Consider the following 20,049-nt stretch of genomic DNA (forward strand, 5'->3'; position numbering starts at 1 on the left):
TAATTGAAAAAGCATCCCACAATAAACAAAGGCCGCTATGCTGGAGTAACCTTCTGTCTTTTATGACTGCTTTTCTGGGTAGTGGAAATGTGATTAGATTTCCTCTGTCTGGTAAAGGATGTTCTAAATAAAGTTTAGACAGAAGAAGGTGCAGTTAGTGGGAAAACACAAAAGTGGTGAAGGCGATGGCAGCAGAGGCCACGGATGATGTGAGGCAGTGCTGAAAGGTGAAAGAGGAGGTTAATTGAAGTGCCTGCCTTGAATACAATTTTCTTTTGGTGGCGTTATTTGAATTAGGAGTCTTGGCCAAGGAGGAGGCCAAGTGTGCCAAAACTGCTGCTGGCTGAAAGGCTGTGGGATGGCAGGAGGCTCTGGAGCCTACACAAGATGGTATCGAAGAGTGGGCAGAAAGATGCCAGTTGGGCAAATGCAAAGTCAAGTAGTTGCAAGTCAAAGAAAAACTTGTCAGAAAAAGGATCCATGAGTGTTTTTCCATGGTAGAACTAATGGGTTGCTGCTGTGGGAGGAAGCAGTGTGGTGGCAGATGTGTCTGGCATGGTCTCTGGTAGGTCTGAGAATGAATTAGAGATGCTGCATGGGATCTGGGGCATTTGCTGTGTAATTTTGGTCAGGCATCTTCAAGAGGTTGAGCTCGAGCTGAAGTCACAGCAGAGATGGGCTCTCAAAATGACCAGTGGTGTGCAGGGCTTCTGTGAGAGGAAATCAGAGTTACTTGGCTTTTCCGGCTTGAAGTGAAGGCAGAGCTGGGGAAATAACTGTAAATAGCAAATGCTGTGAGGGAAGGAGAAAAGTTTAAAGAAATCTTGTATATGAACAGACAGGCTTAAATAGGATGAGGAGGAGATCTCTGTCAGCAGGGAGTCCTGGGTTAGGTTTACAGTTGGGAGTTACTGGGACTTGGTCCTGAAGTCCCTGCAGCTTGGGTTGGGGTCTTGGTTTTGTGTTTGGGTCTTTTTTTTTACTACAACTTTGTTTTTACAATCCAAACTGTGAGAACAGTGTTTAAAGGTCATACAAGATTGCTACCAAACCAGCAACTAGAGGCTTTTTCCACTCAGGATAAAACACTTCAGCTTCCTTTTTAACAGGCCTCCAGGCTTTTTCCTTTAATGGGGATTTTTTTTTTTTTTTTGAGACAAGGTCTTATTTTCTTGTCCAATTTGCACCTCAAATGATTAAGGCTGGCTGTCCAAATGACCATGACTGCTGCAGTCTGGCTGTTCCCAGCTTGCTCCGTGCCTCAGACCAAAGGGTTTTCTCCTTTAATTTTAGTGAATGCTGCAGTAGTGCCTGTGGTTCTGCTTGAAGGAGAAGGCAGCACTGCCAGTACTTCCTTTATTCAGTTCACTCCAACCTTTCTTCCTTTTTTAAACTGGAAAAGGAAAAAAGGGAGGAGGGGAGGGAAATGTCATTGGTTTTAAGGGCAGAGAGTAATATTAGATCATTTTGTCTGACCACTTAGTAAAGCTGTTAAATGTGATGTGTCTTCATTAAACTTGATACTGTTTTGACTAAAGTAAATCTTTCAGAAAGATTTCTAGTATTTATATCAAAATGTCAAGTGATGGGGATTTTTGCTATTTCCTTTAATAGTTTGTTTAAATGGGGAATATCAGTCACTGTAATTTTTAAACGGCTTTATTTAATTTGGCTTTCCCTGCCTCCAAATTCCAGTTATTGTTTCTTGTTGAACATGAGGTCATGTAGGCTGACTTGAATTTAGTGAGCATGTCACATTTTAGCCAATTTGCCTTTGTACTGAGGTCAGTGACACATCTTCCAGGAAGACTGAACTGTGTTATTCATCTGTTTTCTTTTCCAGTTTCTTTCATTGCACTGTACATCCTTTCCTTTGTGGCTCTTTACTTTTGCCCTTTGGAATTACATAGTCCAGTATGATTATCTTCTGCAGATGAAATTACAGGATTTCTGATCTCAGGCCAATGCAGTGTAGATGAGTAGATGCCCAATGCAGTGGCCCTGCTCTCAGTCTGAGTGCTCTCTTTCATCCCACCCCCTGCATCCTTTGTGCATCTGCCTCTTGCAGGATGGACCCTGTCTGGGTCTCATACCTCGTATCAGTCTCTTCGACCCTCAGTGTCTGCCTCCTCTCTTTCTTCCTTGTTTCTTTCTAGCATTCGGGAGACCTGGAATGTTACCTCTAGAATTCTCCTCTTTTTTAGGAGAAAAGTCCTTTGGTCAGTTCTACTTTCCATCTGTGAGTTTCAGCTCAACACAGAGCAGCTGTTCAGCTTTTCAGCTCTCCTTGGCTGACCTCCTTGCACAATACCTTGCTAAACCATGTCCTGGATTTGATTTTTTTATTATCCAGTTTGGGGCTTGGGATCACCCAGTTGGTGGGTTTTTTTAATGTAGTTCCTCATCTGGAGTTTTCTTCCTACGTTTTTCTGTACTACGAAAACAATTAAGGCTCTTCAAATCTGGTCTCAGCACTTTTCTTTGCCTTTACATTTCTGCTCAGAGCCATAAAGGAGCGTTTTCTTGAAGGAGCACTGTTTGTTTGGGGGGGGGAGGTGTTGTGGCAACGTCAAGGCCACCATAAACAGACAAAAGTATGTCCTTGGGATGATTAGAGGCATTTGGGACATGCCCAGGGTGATGTGGGTCATTCTCTGACCGTGCCAATCCCTTGAAGATATTTGTTGCTTGCACAGTGTTTATCTGCATATCTATCCCCCTTCTTTCATGTGCTGCCTAAAAAGCATAAGCAGTTGCTTGTTGGAAGCGTTAATGATCGACTCAAGAAATGAAGTAAGGAAGTTTAAAAAAACCCAAAATTAAATACTTGAATATGTTTTGAGTTGGAAAGATTTAAAGTAATAAAAAGGAGCAAGGTTATAGCTTGAATTGCCACAAGAACCCTTTGTTACGTGTCAAGTTTGATGTATTAGAAGCAGACAATTATGTGTCACTGTGACAGTGCTATTTATTTGTCTGTGCTGTGAAAGCAGAGTCCTTGTAGAGTTTGGGAACAGCTTATGGGGCTGGCTTCTTAGATAAACCCTAAGAGTTAGGGCAGCAAATCAACATCTAAAAATAAATCTGAGGAGGTGACATCTCAGACATGTGTTTCCAAACCCCTCCAGCCATTTTCAAAGTGTCCCACCCGATGCAATGGATTGAATTCTCAAGCCAGTTGCCTCCAACACAGCTGTTGGCTCCACAGTGTATCCCCCTCCCTGGAAACTCAGCGAGCAGCAGAGCTTGGTCCTTAGCACACCTAAAAGCACCAGAGTAAATCCCTTTTAAGTCTCTGTTGCTGTTCAGTAGGATTTCTGTTAAGCCCTCAAGTAAAGTTAAGTCTGTGCTGTATTTTACTGTTCTTAAACCACAACAGAAAGAAAATCTGCTGTTGGTATTTTCCAGTAACACATTTGCTGTTATCAGCACCCGTAGTTTCCGCGTTGAAGATGGAATCAGGGGGATTTCCAGCTTCTTTTTGATACGAGTTTTTGGTCATTTTGCTGTTTGCTTGCTCATGTTTTTTCAAGGCCCAGTGTATGTGAAATGTTATCATCTGATGAATTTATGGTGATAGATTTTTGTCTCTTAAGTTGCAGCCCTTTGTAATTAACTCCAAGGCCATCACTTTCCATTCCAGGCATGAAGTGGGGGGCCTGTGCTTTGAAATGGGTGGCTGAAACAAGGTTTTCAAGAATTCATACTCTGAATAGCTGTAGTTTTAATTTTCTTTTTTTTCTTTTTCTCCTGCAGACCTGCCGTTTTAAGGTCAGGATACAGCCCTCATATTGCAAGAAACACAGGTAAGAGGTGCAAAACCTCTACTGTGGCTCAAAGCTCATTTTATTGGTTTTCAACCTCTGTAAATTCAAAGGATAAAGGCATGGTTTATATCATGTAACTAGTAGCTTATTAAATATTTTCCTGTTTTACAGGAAAATAAAAGTCTTAAGTCTATTGAAAGAGCAATTTTAAATTGTGACCCCTTGGATTGTGGCACACATCCCACTTGGAGCAAAATGTGTCGTTCCAGTGAATGTCTTTTCCAGCAACATGTCTTTTCCTCACCATTTGGAGAACTCTCTTAATGTGTTATATCCAACTTTACTGGAAGTAGGATGAGGTGTCTGATATAGCAGTGATCCCCAAAGCACTTTAGTTTGCCTCTGCAATTAAATATCAGTAGAGCTGCCAGTGACTCCCAGTAGTTTGTGGTGTTTCTGTGGCACAGCTGTGAGTTCAGAACTAAGGAGACACCACAGTTTTCCTTTGAAAAGGCATTAGATGGTGGCTGTTCTTAAATCTAGATTCATCTGTCTGGGCTCTGTCTTCTGCTTGTCTTTGGTGACCTGAGTGAAATCTCAAGAGGAATAGCTCGTAATGTATGGAGTCTTTCAAATTAAGTGTTTGAGATTACAGTGGAGCAAACCAGGGACAGTCTCTGCAGATCTGTGTGCCTAGTGTAAACTTCTCAGGGCAAGGACTCTGATTTTCTAGTTTCAAAGTGGCTTCACTACTTAGGAGGTGCACACAGCAGAAATGAAATGCCATCCAGAAGAGGTAGTTCCTTGTGTACTGCTCCTTGTCCCCTCTCTCTCCAGATACATGCAGGACACTGATGATCCCTCCCCAGGGGACACAGAAGGATGAAACTTCTCCAACCTGCGGTGCTGTTTTTGAAAAACTGCTTTGATAATCCACATCTGATAATTCACCCCCAATATCTATTACTGTGTGGTTTAAAACTCCAAATGTTGGAAGTGCTCTTAAACAGATGCTTAGGCTCAGCTCCATCAGCCTCTGAACTCCCTTAGGGGACATAGATTCCTGGGCAGAAAGGGCAACGTTTCGTTGTTTGTAATATGTTGGGGGGGTTTAATGCTTTTTTAAATTGTTCATTCCAGGGGTCTGGGCTTCCAGAATTGCCGTGTCTGCTCAGCCTACTGTAGCCTTTGCCTGGTTGAAGGTGTCAGGGGATAGCAATGGCAGTCTGACCTTTGCAGCAAGTTAAATACATGAAAATGTATTAGAAGAATGCGATGTAATAATGTGCTTTCCCACCCAACAACCCTGAGCTCGCGGAGGTGCCGAGCGGCAGCTGCTGCCGCACCGACCCAAACCTTTGGCTTCGGCGAGATGGATGATCTAAGCTTGTTCCATGCCAACCCCTGCATTTTGCAGTGGGAGCGAAGTCAGATGCTGAGCTGTTGTTTTCTCAAATTCCCTTCTCAGAATTCCTTTGTGCTCTCTGTTTCCCGCCAGGGTCGTATCCTGGCTCGGCGGCACCCGGGTGCTGCGGTACACAGAGCTTTGCTCTGCTGAATTTCAGAACTCCGGGTGACCTGGCCCGTGACTGTTATATATGCTTTGTTTTTTTAATTTCGTCTCACGCCTGCTGCTGTTTCCCTCCGAGACCTGGGAGCTGATGGGCGCTGCGGGTGACAAAGGCACAGGACGCCGGAGGTCCCTCCGCGATAGCCACTAGGTGGCAAAACGCACTTTGTGCATCGAAACGACATGTGAAACCCCCGGGAAAACAGCGGGCTGGGCTCTCCCTGCCGCTGCTCTAAGCTGCCTCTATAAATATTATTTTTATAAGCTATTTTGGCATGTTTAGATACTGTGCATGGCAGCATCTTCACTTCGAAAGTTTATAAATTCTCCCGCTCTTATTCCTGTGCCGGTCATTCAAGGTTTAAGCCTTCACAGAGCATTTTGGCAAGAGGTTTTGCCTTCATGTCCCAGAGTCTGAAGAGGATAACGTGTTAAACAACCTGGTGAGACTGTTGTACAGCTGTGTCCGTACAGGCTCACCTGTTAATCACAGTTCAGGTGTCATTTCCCTTCTTAAATTACAGATGGGATCTGTTCAGGACAGAGATTCTGTAAATGCTTTCTTCTATTTATAAACAGATAAATAAATATTTGAAGATAATTCCTTCTCCAAAGACTTTAGAGGCACAAATGTGAAAAAAGACCCAAAAAAACAAACAGAGGGCAAACAGACACCCTTGGCATTTTTTGAAGCCTGAGCATAGATTATGCTGTTTGTTATCTTGACTCTATGAAATTTTGTCCTCTGTGGAATATATCCTTGTGCTTTTGCCTGCTGGAGATGTCTCAAGTTACAGATTTCCATCATGGTGTATTTTTTTTGTTTTCTCAATAGCTTCTGGGGGCCCTCGCGGGGAAGTTTCCAGTTCCCTCTGTGTGATGACAGCAGCGCTTTTGGCTGGCTCCCTTCAGTCAACTCTCACACATCCCAGCCTGTCCTGCCCTTGTTGTCCTGTTCCCTGACAATACTGTTTGCAGCTGTGTCCCTCTCTGTTCTGCTGATCATACCTGGTTTTGGGTAGTGGTCCGTCTTCACAGATGCTGGGATGTGAAACTCATCCACTGCACACCTGGGTTCTGGGAAGGCTTCAGAGGCACATTCACTCCATCTGCTTTGGCAGAAGTTTCACTTGGAAAAGCAGAGAATTTGTTTTGCCCCAAAGCAAGGATCTGAAATAGCATGTTTTGGAATGTGGTGGGAACCTCCTGTTCCAGAACCATGAGAAACATGGGCAGTATTTGATTTCTTCTGCTTCTCCATGTCTCTGACAGACTGGACATTAAAGTAATCATGTTGAAATTAGGCACAGTAATAATGCCAATAGATCGGGTCTAAGGAGAAAGGGTAGATGTGAAACAGATTTTTGACCAGTCATTTATTAAGAATGGAAGGCTATTGGATTTCTGAATGGAAGACTCTATATAGTGCAATGGAAAATGCAACATGGTGCTTGTCACTTCAGCACCGTGATATTCATGTAGCCACACTAAGCTTTCACAAAGTATCCCAAGGCTGGATTTTGCTAACTGTTGAGTACTTGCCTTCAGAATATCAGTGCTGATATTTGAAGATTTGTTTTCATAGATTCACCTTTAGTTCTTGTGGCTTCAAAGAGTTGTGGCTACTTTAATACTGTGATCCATCAGGTGAAGGTGAGTCTCCCATTGCCCATATCTGGGAGACAGGAGACTTCATGGTCGGTGGAAGGATAGCTGGAGGCCCAAAGAGCTCTGCTGGGCACTACCCTGATTTCTGAAGAGAAGGCACAGGGTGCCCAGAGCTCAGCTGAGGCTGCCACCACGGTCCCTTGGCTGCCTGTTCAGGTCAGGCCCAGTGTTACCAGGTCCTGCTTCGATGTGCCACAGCAGGGAGCAGAGCTGCAGTGCCCAGTCAGGCCCTTTCCACAGACAATCAGAATATAACTCACTGCAAATAAGAGAAAACAAATATCCCCAGGCCTTTCCTGTGAGATGACAGTTTTCAGCTGTTTTATGTGCACTGACTTCATGGGACTTCAGTTTGCAATAATTTCCTACAAGGCAAAAGCAAAAAAAAAAAAAAAAAAAACAAAAAACAAACCCCCAAACCTTCTAATGAAGTAACAACAGATTTTCCAAGTATGTTAAATATATAAAAATGGTGCTGGAATTACATTGGATTGACAGCATGTATTTGTCTTTGATGGACATGAGAAACATAAATAGCAATGTAATATAACCTGCTGGTCCCAGTTTACATCAAGGGTAATGTATTTGTTATTTTATAAAGGGTTAATCAGTGATTAACAGGCATTACAATCAATAGTTAATTGATTGTTGTAGACTTAGTTCCCACATGGCTTGCAGCTATCTGTAACATTGCATTCATGCTGTAACGTATTTATAGCAGTTATTAATCACGCACTAGTGTTTTTTAAATGTTTGCTTTTTATTAGGGGTAACCAAATTTTCAATAGCACATCAGTGAACTTGAGTTCTTCCTTCACATTAGCAAAAGGGAATGTATAAGAAAGCAGTTAATTTGGCCTTGCTTTCTTTAATTTGAAGAACCCATCAGCTGCATAAATTGGAGGCACTGTCACATTATGAAAGCAATTTTAAGTAAAACACGCCATTTATGGAAGAAGCACTCTTAAAGATTTTTGTAATTACAAATATTTGTACTGTTAAGTGAATTGCACTGAAGTATTTGTTGTTGTTGTTGCTTTATTTCCCTGGAGGACTCTTTGGCTGTGGGAGCTTTGTTATGTTGATAAATGTGCCTGAAAGCTTTATAATGTACTGATGCATTGTAATGATAAATAGAGCTGGTTAAGTAGTAAAGATCAAACACACAATTAAACAGACTGTAATATACATCTTGCTGAGCAAGGGAAAACAATAGTGGAATCAGTAGAGATGAATACAGATGGTTTTATCGCACTAAGCAAAAAATATATTCGTGTGCCTACAGAATGAGGAAATTTGGCCTGATGCTTGCATGAACAGACTTATAAAGTGCTTAATCATATATAAAATACCTTTAAGCTATTCAGTGTTTATAGTCAGTGGACAGGGCTTTCTCCAACCACTCGGAGTAATAGAGATGTGCAAGAACCCAGGGGTTAAGTGAATCAGCGCTGCGTGGGATGGCTGGCAGAGGAGCCTGGGCACAGCAGGCAGGGCTCACAGGTCTGCCACAGCAGTAAAATTAACAAAAACACGTTGCACTTGACAAAAAAGATTAGAACAGAATATTGGCAGCGCCTGCTCCTATTGTCCAAAATGTCCTTTCCTAGAACCTTTCCCAGCAGGGAGGCTGGTTCACACTTGGCGAGGCCACAGAGGTTTCACACTTGTTATTGCTGCTTGCTCTTCCAAATACCAGGAGGAAATGTGATTCAGAAGGAGCATGCTGGAAGAGGGAAATACAGCCTTGCATTAATGGAGAGTCACAAAAAGAACCTTTAACATTGAGACATTGAGAGGGACTGTCATTCAAAATTCAGAGTGGTGCCCACACAACCTGCTTGCAGATTAGCCTTGTCCATTCCAACTTTGAATTGCTCTGAAGGGTGTTTTAAGTGAATTTCCTTTGCAGGGGTACCCATAGCCAAGTCAGCACAACAGGAACTTCATAGCTCATTTTGCAGATGCTACAGCGAAATAACTCCTCGAGGAGTTAGAATTAGGCAGGATGTAACAGCCAGAAGAAATACTAATTCTCCTGGATCGACTTTATGTGAGCTCCTACCCTACACACCTGGAATATCATAAGCCATTTAGATTCCTTTGCAGTATCTGGGTATTAGTAAGACTCAAGGGAGCGGCCAAATCCTGCTTCACTTGCTGCCAGCAGCCGAACTCCCAAGCCTTATGCACACTGGCCAATTATTGTGTAAAATCCCCTCCGGTGCCCACCAAGCTCTGCTATACCACTAGGACCCACCCAGCATGCAAAAAACCATCCACTCATGACATGGACTGCTGCAAACCTCTCTCCCAAGGATACATTGTGATACATTCCGACCAGCAAATATGTTAGTTCTAATTTACCGTGTGCTGCTGATTGCTGAAAGCTTTGCACGGCCTCCAGGAAGTTGAGTTTATTTAATGAGAAGCAGGGGAGTAGTAAATGCTTCCAACTTCTGGAGTGTGAGAGGGAAAGGAGTGGCCAGGGAAGGTGCTGTGGCCCCCTTGCATCTGGCTTCTCTCAACCTGAGCTACAGGTGTTGCTCAGTGCAGAGTCATACAGGAGTTCCCAGGAATATACATGGGAATAGCACTAATTTCTCCACTGTAAAAAAACCCTACTTCTGCCCCAAGAACTTTGTGTCGCTCCATGAAGATATTTAGATGTCCAGCTGCCACTTAGGCATCTAAATACCTTTATAGATTTGGGCTTTGGTCCTAATTGTGTTGCTGGAGTCTATAATGTCACCGGTTTTGCACGGCAGGCACGGGATTGGAATTGACTGTGGAGAGAAGCACAGCCCGGCAGCCACTGGGTTTGATTTAATTGGGTTGGGCTGGTTTATGGTCCCTGGATATACGTATTTTTTCCCTGTTGAAAAACAACGTGTCTGCCAAGGCCGGCAGGAAAGTGGGAGCTGTCTGGAGGTGAAATTGCAGACTGACAGGGACAACCCTGCTCGATGGGAAGTAGACTCCAAAGGGTTTTGTGATGTCTGTCGGTTTATGCCATCTCTTCGTCACTGAGTTTGCAGCCCAAAGATTATTTTGGATGCTTGCCTATTCCCAGAAGCTCCATGTGCTCGGAACAATTTCAGCTCTGCATTAAGACAATAATTATAATCAAATCTCACGCTCCGCTGCCTCGGCCAGTCACCTCCATGGAGCAGATGGGAAGGGGGCTCAAATCAGCAAGGGTTTTCCCTCCCAGTGTACAACTGGCCCGATGTCTTCAGAAAGGGCTTTTTTGTTTTTCCCTTTGGCTCCCCTCTACTTTTCTCATGGCATCAGGGACAGGCTGCAGCTGGAAAATCGTGGACAGGGCTGGAAGTGCAGGGAGGGAGAAAGTTATTTTGTCTGCTATCTGCCTGCTGCTCCTTGTTCACACCCCCAGGCTGGGAGCAGGCAGGCAAAGGAAGCTGGGTTTTTGGTAGTCCTTCTGCATCTACTGATCTTCAGTGTCAGGTCTGAGATCTGCCCCTGCAATCAGCCTGGTTGGTTATTCCAAGTCCTGTGTTCCCAGAAAGCTGAGCTCACAGAATCACAGAATGGGTCAGGTTGGGAGGGACCACAGTGGGTCATCTGGTCCATCCTCCCCACTCAAGCAGGGTCAGTGATCAAAACAGCCACTGCCATGGGTGTTGTGCTGTCCCACCATGGCTGTGAGCACACCAGGAGGTTGCTACTGGTGTTGCCCATGCCAGGCTGAACTGATTCATTACCTTGAACAGCATAAACACAGGGGCAGACACAATCAGTTCACCAGGGCTGTCCCTCAACACATCCATCCCTCCAGCTTCCTCCGCAAGCCAGGATTAAGGCCAGATGTGAGTAAGTCTCTTTTGTTGGATGGTCTCTCTGTGCTTTGTCACCTCAGTAACAAAAGCAGGAGGGTGCCTGCTCAGATCTGGTGCCATTTTGACACCCAAATGATGTGTTAAGTCTTCAGAAAACTATAAAATGAGGAGAAAGGTGTCTTAAAGAAAATTTTCCCAGAATGGGGACAAAGCTGCTGAGTTGACTGGGTGCCTGTTTTAAAACACACACCTCCACTGCCTGTTGGGGGGCTTTCCTTAACAGCCCAGCCTGTGTTGCATCACTGGTTGCTGAGATCCTTGAAATGGAGGAGCACCTCACAATCTCCCTGGGCATTTTGTTTCCACACAGAGCTCCTAAAACAGGCTGGGAGTGGGGACCCTCTGGTTACCAGTGCTGGTCAGACCCACACAGGATAATTAGAGCTCAGTTGCCTGGAGTCAGTGGTGTGAGATTGGCAAGTGCTCTCAGGGCAGTCGAGACACAGCCTTAGGACTGGCTGTGTTCCCTTCATCATCCCCTTGATGAAAAGTCCCAGGGATTTGATGTTTTATTTTATTTTCAGCAATGGTTGATGATATCTCCTTGGTACCATAGCTCTTCTATTTATTTTTTTTTCTCATTTTGGCTTATTAGAACAGGAAATTGCCTATAAATGTTATGTGGAATAGCTGCTGAATGTTTAAGTTTTTACTGCTCTCTCATGCTGCATCTTTAGTTCTCACTGATATTTTCCCCCCTACACATTCTTTTTCTTAAAGGCCAATGAGGCTATTTGTGGCTTTCTGCATTACAGTAGTTACTGAGGTTGTTGCTGCATCCCATGACTGCAATTAATGAGATATTTGTTCTCTCAGAGGTGATTGCAATGATTGATGTTAAAGTACAAAAACAAGCTCTGTTCAGACACTTCCCAGATTTGGGATCTTGACCAAATTTGTGATGGTGTTTTGGATCTGGATCCTTGCCTCATTCACATGGCTGTCTGATTCACAAAAGCACCTCTGGGGAGCATTTAAGAAATGCTTTATCTTTACAGGAAAGGGTCAGGCATCATCCACATGACAGCAGGGGACTGTATCAGACACTCAAAAGCCCTGACTTGGCAAAATCTTTGCAGACTCTGCAATACCTTCAGTGGTGAGTATCCCTTTTACAAACCCTCCTGACCACCACAATGCCCAGCCACCAAGGTGACCTCCTCACTCCTGGCTATTTTCGTATCACCCAGGTTGCACCCTGCAATCCCAAATAGGTGACCAGCGAGCTGTGCCTCAGGGATCATAGAATCAAAGAATGGGTTGGGTTGGAAGGGACCTTTAAAGGTCATCTAGTCCAATTCCCCTGCAGTGAGCAGGGACATCTTCAACTAGGTGAGGTTGCTCAGAGCAACAGGATTGATGCAAACACCTCTGAAAGCTGTTTGCATAGGGACCTATAAACCTCTAGCACTGTTGTCTCTTTTGGCTTCATGGGCCAGGAAGTTCTTGTGGGATCTCATGGTTATTCCAGTGAGGAGGGGAAAATGATGACACCAGGGAGGAAAGCAGCTCTCAGCCAGAGTGGTGGGCACGCTCCTCACTGCTCTTTTCCAGCACATGATCCCCATACTCTTTCACTCTGGGCTACCTCCTCCTCTCCCCAGTTCCCCCATCATCTCTGTCCTCCTCCTCCTCCTCCTCCTCCTCCTCCTTGTTTTTCATGGACCCAAAGGCTCCACCACATGTGTGCTGTGTGTGTGTTTGGGGTGCTGCTGCAGGGATGTGGGGAGGTGGCTGAGGCTGGGGTAGCTGTTGCCTCCACGGAGGAGATGAGCTATTTCTTGTTTTGTCTTTAATGGTGTGCAGCAGGCTCACGCTCACGCCCGCGCTCGCAGAAGCAGCTGCCTTGATGAATATTTGCCCAAATCATTACGCTTTCTAGCAGTTAGCCTGCAAAAGGCCCAGCGCCATTTGTATGGTAATGGAAGGCTTTCTCAGAAATGTTTTGGAAGCAATCAGCTAAACTAATAGGATTTTATGTAAACCAATCTCTTTCTTTAGAGCAGGGTGGTTGTTTTTTTTCTTTCTTTTTTTCTTTTTTTTCTTGGAGAGGAGGGTAAGAGCTTTTTAATAAATGCAAATTGATATTTCAATGAAAATGGAAATGAGAGGAAAAGTTCATCACCAGGGTAAAATGCTGTGACTTTGCTCCAGCAGCAGCTTCGTGTTTGATTCTCTGCACATTGCCCAGCAGCCACAACGAATTTCTGAGGTGCTGAGGCATCGTGCAATGAGAAGAGCTTTCTTCCACCTTCACACTATAAGAAGACATCATCTGGGTTGATCTTTTCATCACCCTATCAAAGCTGTGGTTTCTCTGGGCCTCTGCAGAAGGTCAGAGCAAGCAGCCACAGAGAGGAGGCTGTGGCTGAGGGGGTCAGGCAGTTGTTATTGCTCATTTCTGCAGTGGATCAGCAGCTCTTCTACTCTGTAACTTGAGCTTTCTCTACCTCTCCAGCAGGATTTGAGAAAAGTAAAGGATGAGAAGCATTCAGAAATCTGATTTATGTCGTGTGCTCAAAGCTCTGCTTTTAAGATAAAAGTACTTTGCACTGGGAAATTGTTCACTGCATTCACCTACGATCAAGAGATTTGCTGCAAACCCCAAATGTTTTCTCACTTGGGCCACAGGCAAGGTAACTTGCTCCTGCTTCCCTCACTGGTAAAAGGGCCTGATATGTGACAGCAGATCATTTGCTTGGAGTGTGAGCTGGTTGGAATCACTGCAGTCAATCATTTAGTTGATATATATATATATGTATATATAAATAATTAATTAAACTCTGATTCATCTGTAGACATGGTGGCACAGCTGGAAGTGCTGTTCATCCAGGCTCAGGCCAGCAGGGGTCCAGCATCCAGCAGGGTTTCAGGTGAGAAACTCTCACCCTGCGAGGCTGAACCTGAATTTGGAGCAGCAGGGTTTCAGGCTTGTTCATCCTGTAGCAAAGGACAGGCAGTGTACATGACAGAGAGGCAGGATGTGTCCCTAAGGCTTTGGAGAGCAACCTCCAGCAGCACACGGGCAGAATGGACATGCTGAGCATTAGCCTGGTGGGACTGTACACCCCGAGCCCTGTCATGGGATGCTGTTTAAACTTGTTAGCAGTGTAAAAGTGTCAAAGAAGCATGAAGGGAGTGGTGTAGTATTCATTTACTGGTGATACCAGCAATGTATGCCAACCTCAAAGGGGAAAGGTAAATATGCCAAGATGCCGCACCATCCCTTGGAAAGTCGCAAACATCTTGGATGGGTGGTAGAGAAAAGTGATTTTCCACCATGCTGGACTTGATGTTGTGGCATGCTGTGACTCTGCGTGCAGCAACAGCCACAGAAATGGGAGGCAGACTGGTGCCAGGAGGGAGGTGTTTTGATGGGACAGTGGTGGCCGAGGGAAGCACATAGAGTTCAGTGCCTTATCCCACTAACACTGATCTAAACCTGCCTGGCCTGCCAGTGGCTTTAGTGTTCACATGCTGCTACCTGCCAGCTGCACTCTGTGTTGCTTGCAACAGTTTTGTCTGGAAATCAGGTACCCAAAGTCAGCTCTGGGTGTGTTTGTAAACCTTCAGGAGAGTAAAGACCAGGAATCTGTCCACAGTGCCCTGGCTGTGATGGAAGCTTTGAGAAATACCTTCCTCCCTCCAGCTGCTTCTTCCCGACCCTTCATTTGTGCCAAGGCAGCTGTTGATGGTGCTGTCCTGTAACCAGACTGCTGAAATGCTTTCGGGTAAAAGTTCTTAAAAGAAATAATTTGAGGGGTTTGTTTTTAGCAGGTATCGCTTCAGTGTCAAAGGCTGCCACAGGATTCCTCCACAGTAATTCCTCCTTTGAGATAGATTCTCTCAGGACAGAAAGACCTTGCTCAAACTTTGGTCATGTGCAAGAAGACAAGGTCTAATCAGTGCCTCATGATGCGAAAACAAAATCTGACCTACAAATATGCCTGGTGGGTTGTTGTTAGGCCTACCTGAAAATGTTCAAGTTTTTATCCAATAACTAAATCCAACTTTACAACTAGAAGAATCAAATCTAAGATATTAAATGAACATTTATTCAATTATATTTTCATATTTGAAACCGTGTGGAACAGTATTAGCAACATCAGAAAAAAGAATGTCTGTTTTTACAGTGTGTGATCTTTTTCAAACCTCCCTGTCTGAAGACTGTCCCAAAAGAGCAAGAGAAAATCATGGTGCTTTGATGTGCCACATTCCTGGTTAGATGCTTTCCAGGTATAATACTGCATTTCCAGGCATTGCAGTTAAGACCGACTAGATTATTAAACTGAATATTTAAATTGTTGCATGGTTTAAATGCTTTGTAAGTTTGTCTGGGCTACATTAAGTTTATCTGAGTGAAAAGTCCTTCTTGAATTACAAAATTGACTAGTTTTTCCTCCTCTGACATTTCAATCCAGTCCTGGAGATGCATTTACTGGGGCCTTGAAAAGTTTGTTTAAACAATTCATTCTCTGGAAGCTATAACTTTTTGATTTGTAGCATTTATTGAATGCTATAATCTCAGCTTTCAATCAAAATATTACTGAAGTTTCAAACTGCATCAGATTTTATATCTTCTAAGAGTGAAAATAAAATAAACAGAGTATATCCAGAAACCTACCCTAATACTCACAAGGGATGCTAAAAACAAATTTAAAACCAATCAGAAATGTTGGGTTGAAAATTTTTTTAATGGAAAAAGCAGTTTCTGCAAAAAATAATATTCCAGCTTTGATTGGTGAGATTGAAACAAAATCTTTCACTGTGGTTTGGATCTACCACAATAAAAAAAATAAATCTCTTTTTACAAATGAATCCAAGTTCTTCTGCAGTTTAAGAGTTTGTGCTTCAGTTGTCTGCACTTAGCTGTAGATTAATGCTACTTATAAATGGGGTGTGCCAACAAGGCATGGAAAGACCTGAAAACTCTCCTTCCCACTGCTTTTTCCTTATGTCTCTAATTTCCTGCTCCCAGGAGCTACCTGTGTGGATGGCAGACATGGGGAGGGAGTTTTCTGTTGATCAGCCAGTCTCTGATGGAAACACACGATCGGTTGGTGCTTTGTGCTTTTCACCGTGGCAGGAATTTTAGGGGAAAAGCAGCAACCCTAAGACTTCCCAGTGGAAGGGAGAAGTGAGGAAGAGGTGATGTTCTCCAAGTACAGCAAACAGCTTATGCACTAGTAAGGTTTTGTATTTCATAACAAGTTTTCAAACCTGAACCCAGATATGGTTGTGCTAAAGATCCCCAATAATGGGAACGTTACATTTCTCTGTTGCTCAGAACATCTGTCTTTGAAATGTTGTGCTCCTTTTCCTTGATTCAACATCTGTTTGTGTCCTTTTGAATTGTCAGGCTGTTTGACTGTTCCTTGTCTAGTTTGCTCACCTCCCTGCATGGAAGATATCTTTCCTGGTGCAAGATTGTTGCAGGACTGCCAGGATATCCTGAAGTTATTCCTCCAGCTGGGAGAAATCTGTCAGCGCTGCAAAGCTCATACAAAGACTGGCCAGCAGAAGCAACTGGAGATGTGAAGCACCCCTTCCTTGCTTCTCCCTGCTAATGGGAAGACTTGTGTCATAGATTAGATGAAATAGATAGAAGACGCTCCTGCAGGATGGAAAGGCTAATTTTTAAAGAAGGAATGACTCAAATGAGTAAATCCTGCAGACCATAAAACAAGCTCCTTTTCTTGGCTTTCTTCGGGTACTACTGGAGCATTTTAATAAGTGAAGAGTATTCCAAAGGTTGTAGTTGTAATATCTTTGAATCCACTTAACTGCTACCTAACTTTCTTCTGCCATAGTCTGAAGTTGCTCGTAATAGATGTAGCTCCCAGGCATATAAACTCCCTTTATGATCAATGGAGATGAAAGCACGTCATGTCAGAGCACATCATCCCATTCTTAGAGTCCTGGCTGACCAGACACCTACACTGCAGATATTGATGTCTGGTGAGATGAAGACACTCTATTCCACGGCCGTCTTTTTACCCCAGCTATAGCTTATTAAAAGTGGAGTGAATGGGTCTTTAAAATTATCTACCCTAAATTGCTTAGTAAAGTTTAAAAAGTCATAAAACTTTTGTGCCTTTTTTCTTGTAAAGCAATTATCCACTCTCAGTTAAGTTGCCACAAACTCCAAGGTGTGTCAATGGTTTTTCAGGTTGTCATTCATGCTCTAAACATCAATGACTTTCTCAGATACCTGGACTGAAGATTTTGCCTGTTTAAAGTATTTTGGAATCTGTCCACTTTGGCTTTTCTCTAGATTTTTCATGGCATTGAAAAGCACAGTTGCACACTTCCCCTGCTCATTTGTTTCCATCTGGAATCACACATCAGTGCTTGTGGGATAGTTAACTTGGCCTAAGAAGGTATTATGGAATTCATTCTACGAATTTGGAGAGAATCTGCCTAAAAGGTAAGTTGTAGTCGATCACAATTTCAAAATCTCTGTTTTTGTGGTGTTTTGTTTTTGGGTGGTTTTTTTTTTTGTTTTTTTTTTTTAGGAACACAGAGTTTCATTTGAACAGTCTCCAATTAAGTTATGCATAATATTTATTTTGCATAGAGGGCTTATTCTACCAGTTTCCAGGTGCATCTCAAAAGCAGATAAATGTGGTTAATTGAATATAACAGTAGATAGTAACTTGACACCAATGCTGGAAACCAAATAGTGAATTACACTGGTGTTCTGCTGTATGGATGGTTGTAAATGCCAGTGATAGGACAAGTTGCAGTAAAACAAGTCTCCAAGGATGTCTTGGAGAGTTCTGTCTTGTTTTCAGGATTGACCAACTAGCTGTGAAGAGCAGATGTGTTAAGAATGAATCCAGAGTGATTGGGAAGAATCCAGCACAAAACAAACAGGGACCTTTTTTCCATCATATCTCCACCAGGCTGGATCTGCTCAGAGCTTTGTTGGCTGCTCTGGAGATCAGAAGCACAGCCCAGAGCAGAGTCCTGCTGGTGGTTCACTGAGCAGCATCAGCAGGACAGACTGTCCTTGGCCCCTCTGCTGAGGCAGAAGGACCATCAGGTTAACAGACAACTCTTCCACTTTCTCTCCTCCAAGCCACCACATCAGAAATATTCATGAAGGTAGTAGAGCCTTGTCAGCCTATTCTTGGGACTGGCTCATCTACCCTCAGTCCAAGTCCAGCCTTGACCCATCAGCTGAGTTTGTGCAGGGTTGTACAGTGCCATGTTTCACCTTAGATAAGTATTAAGTGCTGATACATATGTTGCATTCCCAATGGTGCCTCATTCTTAACCTGCATTTTAAATGTCTTCTGTTTTACTGGTCTTGATGGTGGTGTTTCAAGATGTTGGGATTTGGGGTTTTTTAGTGCCTTTAATAGAAGTAAGACTAATATGCAGATTGCTGCTAAAATGAACTGCCTTTAGGTGGGAAAAACTGTGACGACTGTCTAATCTTGAGTGCTTATATGACCATTAACACTGGAGGCCATACCTAACTGCTATTTTAAGTACATGGGAGCTGTAGAGAGAAGGAACAGAAACTTGGGTCCAGATTATCTCTTCGTGCTATTCAAGTGTGCTCCTACTTATGGGGCCAGTCAGGAGCAAGGGCCTGACTTAAATTGGCTGCTCTATATCCCGTGGTATCACGTCAACAAAGCAGGCTTGTCTCCTTCCTAAAGGCTTCGACACAGTGAGCAGAGAAGATGTGGGATATCTCTAGGTCTACTGCTGACACAGGGACACTGAGTGCACTGTGCTCCATGTAGCCTGTTTGTGGTCTTAGATGCAGCTACATTGCAGAAGTGAAGCCAAGGAGGCTGGACCACAAAATAACTGTTCATCCTACTGAACCTTTGTGAGTCAGGGAATTGCTGCTCTTTGAATGCCTATAAATGACTTTCTGCAGGGTCCTCTAGAGATGTGAACCCTACTTTCTCAAGTCATCAGGATCACCAGGACCTCGTTCAATGCACGTAACACTTTAAGCCATAATCTCTTGAGTATTAGACCTCAAGAGATGGTACAAGAGTCTTACATTGGCAGGTGTGTTGCCATAATCTATCAGGGCTCAGTTGTATTTGCAAGGCTTTATAGAAGATGTGTCTTCTGTGGCTTTTTTGGCCTTTATTGCATTCACCCACCCCATTAGTTATTTTCCTGAAGAAGAAACTTGCATGAGTCATCTGATGACCATTTTAGAAAGACTCAGCTGTGGGGCTGATACTGCAGTTTGCAGAGCAGGGCCGGTACTGCAGGGATATATCATTTCAGAGTGGTGTCAGTATTTCATACAGCTGCAGCCCTCTCTGCTGACTCCACTTTATAGGAGCAATGCAATGCTCTGGCATTTCCAGGGACTTCCAGGCTGAATCAGAAATGCTAAACACTTAAGTATGCCCTTGGTGCTATTGACATCTACAGTACAAGTTGCCATCCCACTGAACTCCAAACCTAAATTTCAGAGGGGCTGGTTAAATTGAGTAGGCACTGAGATGAGCGGATAGGGAGTGGGAGGTAGAAGTTGCCTGGGGTCTTGTAAATTTTCCACAGTGGTCCCCTGTGCAAGGGATGGCCCCTTCTGCACTGTGGAGCTGTGCTGGATCCAGCACGAGCAGCTCCAGCTGGGTAGCAGGTGTGCAGCAGCAGTGACCTGGTTTGGGAGCAACCTCTGCTAACCCCTCCAGCATGCCAAGATAAAGATTGGCCATATGCTCCCACGCACACTTGTGTGCCAAAAGGTCATCTTCCAAGTGGTCTTTGAGAGAAGCTGCACTCCTGTGGAAAAAACACATGAAGATATCACAGGAAAAGAGAAAATCACTGCTTGATCACTTTTCTGCATGGACAGATAATGTAAAATGAAGGTGTTTGAACATCAGGGGTAGTCCAGTTCTGCTTCGTTCCTAGCCATGTCTTTAAAAAGCATTTGGATTCAAAAGGAGGATGATGAAGCCACAGCGGAAGGTCCCAGTACTGCTGAATAAACCAAGAGACAAGATGTCCTGTTTCCCCTCAGCCCTGCTGGAAATACCATCGTAGGGTTTCAGGGCACTGAGATGCAAGTCCTGAGAGGCTGTCAAAAAGTCCTGGCTGCCGTGGTACAAGTGGGAAGGAGAGTCTGCAGAGCCCATAGTGATGGTCTGGAGCTCCATTTTTGGAAATCAGTTTTGGATCTTTAGAGCCAAATCTGAAG

This window comes from Pseudopipra pipra, chromosome 4 (genome assembly GCF_036250125.1).
Source record: "Pseudopipra pipra isolate bDixPip1 chromosome 4, bDixPip1.hap1, whole genome shotgun sequence".
Classification (NCBI taxonomy): domain Eukaryota; kingdom Metazoa; phylum Chordata; class Aves; order Passeriformes; family Pipridae; genus Pseudopipra; species Pseudopipra pipra.